This window comes from Montipora capricornis, chromosome 1 (genome assembly GCF_036669925.1).
Source record: "Montipora capricornis isolate CH-2021 chromosome 1, ASM3666992v2, whole genome shotgun sequence".
NCBI lineage: Eukaryota > Metazoa > Cnidaria > Anthozoa > Scleractinia > Acroporidae > Montipora > Montipora capricornis.
Window position 1 is genome coordinate 8,366,307 of NC_090883.1, and position 9,536 is coordinate 8,375,842.

A 9,536-nucleotide genomic window follows, 5' to 3' on the forward strand; every position below is an offset into this window, starting at 1 on the left:
TCCGTCCAAATCCTAACACTTGTGTCTCAATTTTCTATAGACCACCTAACGCCAATGAGTTGTTTCTTGTTCATTTCAAGGAGTTTGTGGCAAAATACTCTGTGACTGGTTTATCGAATCTCATTGATACTGGTGGCTTCAACTTCCCTCATGTTAACTGGAATACTTGCTGTCCTACACAATCAGATGTCAGGACTGAGGATTTCTGTAATATCCTTGATGACCATTTTCTACTCCAATTGAATTTTGAACCCATCTCGTAATTCAACTAATGCTGCATCTCCTGGGAATATACTGGATCTGGTTCTAACTAAAAATGAATCTTTTGTTAAGTAGGTAACAGTGCATCCTTATGCATTTCACTCTGATCATCATCCTGTTACCTTTGGTTTAAACATCAAAGCAAAAAGACCAAATAATGTACAGAGGAGGGATTATTGTTATAAAAAGCTGATTTTAAGGGTCTAAAAGAGACACTGCAAATTTTAAACTGGGATTTGGTATTATCTGACACTTGCATCAACACCTGTTTGGATAAATTTCAAGACATCTTATCTTCTGCATGAAGGGGGTAGTTTCTATAGAAACTGTGGTGCTGCGTCCGTGGGGAAGTAGTATACAAAAATTTGGTTTTATCAACGGAGTTGATAATGAAAACTGGCCACCGAACAGAGATTCTAAAAGCTGACATTTCGAGCGTTAGCCCTTCGTCAGAGCGAATCCATGGATGGTGGCCAGTTTACATTATCAACTCCGTTGATAAAACCAAATTTTTGTATCTTATCTTCTGTAATTGATCAACATATTCCATTAATTACACTTAAGAAACGTTTACAACTGTCATGTATTGATAATGATATCATGAGGTTAATTACAAAAAAGAAGAGACTGTGGAAACGCATCAAGTCAAACGACTCAGCAGAAATGCTTGAAAAGTTCAAGGCTCTTAGAAGGGAAACAAAGAAGCGAATTGGTGCAGGTTATCGTTCATATCTACATACCCTATCTGAGACACTACAGGACAACCCCAAGCACTTTTGGTCTTTTTATTCAATGAAATCTAAATCCAAGCAAATACCTGAAACTGTTGTGTATGGTAATTATTCTTCGTCTGATCTAGCCTTCAAGGTTGCACTATTCAACAGCTATTTTCGATCCATTTGTAAAAAATCTCAAGCTGTTGTTAACTTCACCTATCTGGACGTCATGAACCCGAATTTGCTGTCTGATGTGTCTGTCTCAGCACTTGATGTTCTGAAAATCTTGTCTAATATAGCACCTGGACCTGACCAACTGCCTCCCGATATACTGCGGGATTCTTCAAAGGAACTGTCAACACATTTGGCACTCTTATTTAATTCATCGTGTAGATCTGGTGTCATGCCAACCTTATGGAAATCTGCCAACATTACTCCTGTACACAAGGGTGACAAAAAGGAATTGGTGGAAAATTATAGATCCATCTCACTACTACAAATTCCCGCAAAATGCTTAGAGAGAATTGTATATGATGCTATATGTGATCATATTTTCCCATACTTAACTGAATGGCAGCATGGCTTTATCAAGGGTAGGTCATGTGTGACCCATCATCCCTGGGCCAAGGCTCTTGATGACTGCTGTCAAGTAGACGTTGCATTTCTGGATTTTCTAAGGCTTTTTGATAGAGTGTCTTACTCAGTCTTGTTAAAAAAGTTGTGCAACTTTTGGGTTTCTGGATCTCTTCTTCGATGATGTGAGAATTACTTGACAGATAGAAGGCAAAGAGTGTTAATTGACGGTGCATCTTCATCCTGGTCAGAAGTGTGCTCTGGGGTTCCTCTATTCTTCATTACATTTATAAGCGACCTGCCAAGTGTAGTATTTTTGTATTTTTTTTGTATTTTATTTTATTTCCACTTGACAAACATAAGATACAATATATTTAACAAAATAAGTACAGTGAAAGATGAAGTGGAAAGGGCAAAGATATAGTAAACTAATTCTATGCCCTTTAATTAAGTACATTTATTTTAGGATAAAAAGTAAACTAGAGAGGAAAGAGTAAATGCATAGTAAATAAATATATAATGTTGGAATTATCAATACCGAGCAAAATAAAACTGGTAAAGTGCTTTTTTAAACAGTTTTCTAGTTGGCTTGTTGTGTATAGATAAAGGAATATCATTCCAATAATAGCACCCTAAGATAGTTGGACAAAATTTTCTTGTTTATTCTGAAAGATTCTCGATTTAGGTGTTGTAAGGATACACTTTGAGTAGCGTAATTATGTTGCTCAGATACTAGAGAAAAGTTAAGGTTCGACGACTTCTTATTAATTAGGTGATCATAAAATAGTTGACACGTGTATAATTCAACAATGTCGGGAAGCTTAAGGAAACCAAGGTTTACATAATGGGGAGTAATATGATCACAAAGTGGCACATAGACCCATATCACTCAATGTCCAAACAAAAGATTTTGCCCGTCAAACCTCATTCAATGTGAGGCTGGACAGGCAAAGACAATGCAAAGACAAAGCCTTTATTCCCCAAGGACTCCAAAATGGCCACCGAGTGATAAAGGTGGATTGTTGATAATTCTAACAACTTTGTTTTGTAGTCTAACCAATTGTGACAATGGCGCCTCGTAATTCTTGCCTCACAGTACGCAACCATAGCTTAGATAGGGATATACAGGTGCATAATAGATACTTATCAGAGATTGGGATGTCACATGTGGTTTTAGTTTAGCGATAATATTGACACTTTTACTAATTTTACTACTAATATGATAAATATGCTCATGCCATGACAGGAAACAATCAATAATGAGCCCTAAATATTTAACACTATATGACTGTTCTAGGTACTGATCTGCTAATTTTAGAGGAGGATATAGATTAAAACTAATTTTTTGTGGTGGTTGAAAAACCAAGTATTTTGTCTTACTTAAATTCAGGATTAATCTGTTTGAGCATAACCATTCATAAATAGCGGGCAATTCAGAGTTTATCCTCTGAAGCAATACATCTAGGTCTTTCCCAGTTGCAGTTAAAGAAGTATCATCCGCAAATAGTCTTAGGGAAAAATAGTTGGTTGCTTTTTCAAAAACATTTATATAAATTAAAAAAAGAAAAGGGCCTAAGATCGATCCTTGAGGTACTCCAGAGTTTACTAAAAGAAAGTTAGACTCCACACCATTGACAAAAACTTTCTGCTTCCTGTTGCTTAGGTAAGACCTAAACCACTGATTTGCATTACCTTGTATATACCATATAGGTCTAGTTTGGATAACAAAATAGAATGGTTTACTGTATCAAATGCCTTGCTTAGGTCTAGAAAGAGCGATACAGCATACTTTTCTTCATCGAGGGCTTTCATTATCTCATCTATTAAATCTACCAAGCAGTCAATTGTATTGTATCTAGATCGAAAGCCGTACTGATTAGGTACTAAGATATTTTCAGTCAGGCAATAGAATATCAGTTGATTGAGAATGCACCTCTCAAAAATTTTACTTAATGCACAGAGAACTGATATGGGTCGGTAGTTACCGCATGAAGAACGAGAGCCTTGTTTGAAAATCGGGATAACCTTGGAAATTTTTAAACTATCTGGGAATATACCTTGTTTAAGTGTTAAGTTTATTATGTATGTCACTGGTCTAAATATTTCGAGTGCAGCAGAGGATAATAGCAAAGGGTGAATCTTGGCAGAACCAAAGGATTTTTGACAATCGATGCTCTGGAAAAGTAAGAAGACCTCCACTTCACTTACCTTAGTAAAGCGTAAAATGCATTTTTTCCCCTTCAAAAAGGACGCGAAATGGCGGTCTGCTTTAGCAAGGTAGATGCAAGTTCAGTTGGAGCATTACAGAAGTACTTGTTGATAGCATTTGATATAGAAGCTGGTTGGCGGAGATTTTAACTGTTAACTTGTAAATTATCAATAATGGAAGATGGCCGCTTTTTATTTATTATTAGGTTAATGTTATTCCACATTTTCTTACTGTTTGTAGAGTCTTTAAGTATGCGATCATAGTATATTGTACGGTATAACTTATTGATAGTAACGATTTTGTTACAGTACATTTTATATCTATTATAATAATAACTGTTGCGGGTAGTCAACCAGTTTTTATACAGCTGATTACGAACTTTAATCGATTTTTTTAATCCTTTAGTTATCCAGGGTAAAGCCTCTCTTATGTTCAGGTGAGTTCACCTAGGTTGAGCCTGCAATCCCATCGAAAACCAGTACCTGGTCAGTGGTCAACTTGAAAAAAAAAACAGCTGACCTCAGTGAGCTTAGGCTTGAGCCCGGGATATGGTCATGTGACACTGGTCAGCGGATACCTGGTTCTGACAGGTGTCGGTTAATCAAGAGATGGATGTCCAATATCAAAGATGTCTGCTGTAAACTATCATGATACTGGTCACATTGGCATACATGGAGGGGTGGACGGATGGAGAGAGGTATGGACGGTCATGACCTGATGGCTATAAAACCAAATTTTCTCGCATCGATGGGTTACCATATTTTGGTAACAGTGGTGTGCCACATGCGGAGCTTGGCTATTATTCACGGCTTACTGTGTCTTGCATAATGCTCTCGTAAGATCTCCAGAGCCTTTCTAGCGTCATTGGCAGCATCCCTCATTACTAATGAGAGGCTTTTGTCGTCTAGAAATTGTATAAGTTCCGCATAACATTCTTCATTTTTGGCTTCGTCCGGCAGGTAGAATTGTTGTCTTCAATTTTAGCATTTGTAAGTGCCCAAGGAATTTGGCTTCCCACAACTCGTAGTTGAGCTGGGCCTATAACCTGTTGAACTCATTGCTTCCACTATTTTTATTGCAATTATCAGGGGAAAAGAAAAAAACAAGAAGACAATTACCCATAATTCACCTAATTTACAATGACATAATGTATAGAAACATAACGCAACACCCCACTTGTTGTTAGACGAATTAGCTGGATAGCAACTTACTTTGGAGTGGTAGTAACCCTTGGCTTGGTAGTGTAAAGTTACTAATCCAAAATGGCCTCCGATGTTGTATGCTGACTTGGGTAAAAAATGCAGTATAAAAGCATCTTTCTGGTATCCTCTATGCAAAACTTCAGTGACAACATAGCAAGATACTTCTGGGTTTCCAATTATGCAGTGTTTGCTGATGTAGTTAAAGGTGCAAATGTGAAAAAGATTCAGTCATATCGAGCTTAAATAACAGTGACCACCCACAATCTTGACAAGATAAAGTAATGATTGTTTGAACCACTTTTGTGTTGAAATTGTTTTTGACAAACTGGATAATTCACGACACAAGCCATCAAAGGCATGTGAGTTTGTTCCCAGTGTGTGGGAATCGACGCTTCCAATTGGTCAGTTTGAGATGGTGTGATAACAAATTAACAATGCCTGTCAAAACTAAGTGATGAAACTTTTCGCTGCTTGAATGTTATTCTCACATGTATTTAATAGTGGGGTGGGCGTGGAGCACCATAGCTAAGAAAATATGGTAACCCATCAATGTGAGAAAATTTGGTTTTATAGCCATGACGACATGAACGTTCGTTTGTAGGTACATAGGTACGTACGTACCAATTCTATAAAGGATCAGTGACCCACAGGTCCTTCCGCCATATCACAGGCTCAAGTTTTCATCGAGGAGGCAATACTCCAGTTTACACTATAGCTAGTTTACAGCATACTTCTTTGATATTGGACATCAATGTTATGATCAACTGACACCTGTCAAAACCAGATATCCGCTGACCAGTATCACGTGACCATACCGTGGGCTCAAGTTAGACCTTATCAAGCTCAGCTGGTTTTTTTTTTAAGTTGACCGCTGACCCGGGACTGGTTGTTGATTGGATCGCAGGCTCAAGCCAGGTCAGACACTCACACTCACACCTTAACGAGGCTTAATTTTTCGCGCTCTTTCTGTGGCTACACAGCCATGCTACTTCAGCAAAGGCAGTCGATGCTTTTCGTGTTCAGGTATGGTTTGGAAAATATATTTTTTTTGCATTTTTCGCTGGTTTGAATCCAGGTTTAACATAATATAGATGTAGTTATTCAGGTCAAGCATTGGCGGGATATAAGCTTAAAGCTGAGTGTTTACTTTTAATTTGTTTAGGGCTGATTTTTGCTCTGAATTGCAGTTTTTAATTTGGTATGTCTTAAGATTTTTAATTTTGAATCTACTAAGGTTGGAAGATGCCTGGATGGCCTATGTCAGAAGAACAGAAACGAAAGAAGAGAGAAAGAGAACGAGAACGAGAACGACAAAACGGTACACCAGTAATAGCTTAAAGTTGGTCGAAGAAGTTACTCCACAAATTCTGTTCTTGGACACTAAACCGTTTGTTATTTCTACGGATGAGTTATTTCAAGTGGATGCATATTTCTAAAACGTGGTTTAGTCGTTTTTTCCTTTGTTCAGGAAGGAAACTCGAATTTTTATTGTTAACTGGAATTAAATAACAATCATCTGTACTATTTTTGGACAGAAATAATCGATCTGTTGCTGGTTTGTTTGGCCTTAAAATGCGAGCCAAGAAGAAGTTTTTTTACTCTGCTTGCCTAACTGTTTTTCGATGTGCCTCAACAGTGACAAGAATTTTGCACTTATGTTGTAAAGATGTAATCGCAATGAGTTCTCGTAAAAGTATAAGGAAGAATATAACCAGCTGGTGTTTTGAGAAGTTTGTTTAACATACGTACATCTAATTTTTTGGAGTTCTTGATCGAAGTTTGTCCTTTCTAGCCAATTCAGGTTCTAAGCCAAGCTGGCGTGCTTCAATGAAATACATCGAATTGTAAATGATCTCGTTTTCAGAGATAAAGTTGAATAAGTAAAGTACATCAATAAAAGTCCTTGTTTGACCTTGAACCGGCAAAGACAATCTGTCAGATCACGAGCTATGGTACGTCTGTGATTTCTAATTTTAGCGTGATTCCTATTCGCTGGCGTTTGACAGTCGACTCTGAAATGGCTTCTTTCCTTTTCCGTTCGCTTGCTGAGGATTTGCTTGTTTTCTTTTAAAACTCTTGCGATTTCTTGAAAAATTTATTGCCTAACTGGTGAATTTGACACTAGATTTCGCTGGAAAAACATCCCTTCGTGATTCATGCAATCAGTCGGTTTTTAAGGTGAAATTAACTGTGGAATTCACTTGTTAGGCAGCGAAGAAAATGTTACATAATTTAGCAATATCCAGGAAAACCAAAAGGCGGACAGTTCTAAAGCCTTTTATTTTCACTAATCCTACAGCCAGTAAGAATAAACAAACCAGGAGCTCCGCTTTTAGGCTTGACTAAATCTATGTATTAGGTTTTGCCATTAGTGGATTGATGCCTCATCAAAAAGCAAAAGAACTGTCTGCTGATCCTGCACTCAAGGCTTTACTTGACAAGGACAATGAGAGCGAAGGGGAGAGTGATGCAGATGGCGAGTAAACTGTATTGTCAGTTGAAAGCTCTTACAAAACGGCTCCTTTAGGAGCCACCAATTCTATAAAAGATCCGTGACCCACAGTTTCTTTTGTTTATTGTCTTATTACTGGGAACTTGGCTGCAAGCTGATTTCGGAATTTGCTTGATATTTCCTTTGGTTTTGACATCTGAGAAAAAAAGTTCGATCAAGCTTTCAGCTATAAGCCAAACCTCGTTGTTTCACTTTGTTTCACTCCTTGTTTCACTTTGTTTCCTTGTCGAGTAGAATTCTAATCCCAGTCAACTGGCAAGTTCTTTCGTGACAAAATTAATTCCATTTGGCTTGATATTGCTCGCCAATGTTGCTCTTCTGATGTTAGTGATTCTCACCTTGCACTTGATGGCCCCTCTTTTTCTGAATTTCGTCTTCTGTCTGAAACCGACGTTCTTAAACTAATCAGATCATCTACAAAGACTACTTGTTCTCTTGAGCCCATTCCTACTAAGCTTTTCACTGAATGTCTTACTCCAATTACTAAATTAATTAACCTTTCGCTGGAATCAGGCTGTTTTCCTCTTATCTGGAAGCGTGCTTTGGTTAAACCACTTCTAAAGAAGGATGGTCTTGACCCCATCTTTAAAAACTATAGACCTGTGAGTAACCTTGCATATGCCTCAAAACTTGTCGAGACTGGTTGCTAAGCAACTTCAACATTATTTATTCAGCAATGATCTCTTTCCTATTTTGCAATCAGCTTACTGGCCTAATCACAGTACAGAAACTGCACTTCTCAAAGTTACTAATGACATCCTCCTTAACATGAATAATCAACGCGTCACACTGCTTCTTCTCCTCGACTTAAGTGCGGCTTTTGACACTGTTGATCACGACACTTTACTGCATCGACTTCAGTTCACATTTGGTGTTAATGGAAAAGTTCTCTTCTGGTTTTCGTCTTACCTCTCTGGAAGGTCTCAGCAAATAGCCATTAATGAGACCCTCTCTGCAGAATTCGAGTTGCAATGTGGTGTCCCGCAAGGTTCTTGCTTGGGCCCGTTATTATTTACTCTGTATGCGAGTAAGCTCTTCGAGATAATCAAACATCATTATCCTACGGTGCATTGCTATGCGGATGACACGCAGGTATACATCTCATTCTGCCCAAATGACAGTCTTGATCAACTTAATGCTGCGGAGTTACTGGAAAGCTGCATTGATGACATTCGTGCTTGGATGCTGCATGATGATCTTAAACTAAATGACGAAAAAACTGAACTTCTTATTATCGGTACACCGCAACAGCTTGATAAGGTAGTTATCACTCATATTCACGTAGGTAATACCAAAATTTACCCTGTGCCTGTCGCTAGGAACCTTGGCTCGTGGTTAGATGCCAATATCTCTATGAAGGATCATACTTCTAAAACTTGTAACTCATCATTCTTCTATTTGTATAACATTCGTCAGATCCGGAAGTATCTCTCCAATAAGTCAACAATAAGTCACTCGTTCATGCTTTCATATCTAGTCGTCTGGACTATTGTAACAGTTTATTGTATGGTCTGCCAAATTGCTCATTGATCAAATTACAACGGTTTCAGAATGCCTGTGCTAGACTTACATTTGCTGAGGGTCGATATTGTCACATAACACCTCTCCTAATGAAGTTGCACTGGTTACCGATTCAGTCTAGAATTGTATTCAAGATTCATCTGTTAACTTTTAAGATCTTGCATGGCACAGCTCCTACTTCTTTGGATTCATTGATTTCTCTGACGCCTCAGTCATGCTATCACCTGATAAGTTCTTGTGACACCCTCTTGCTTAAGCAACCCAGCTTTAAATCTCTAGTGACAGTTGGTGACAGGTTGTTTACTTGCGCAGCACCAAAACTCTGGAATGTATTACCATTCGAAGTTAGAGACTCCAGGTCGTTGGATCTTTTTAAATCAAAGTTACAAACTCACCTTTTTCGATTAGCATTTTTATCATATCCTAGGCACGATACCATAGTAAATTAGTATTTGTATGCAGTATTTTATTTTACTTTATTTTATTTTAATACTCGTATTAATAATTGTATCCGATTTTTTTTGGACTGTGTTATTTTATTG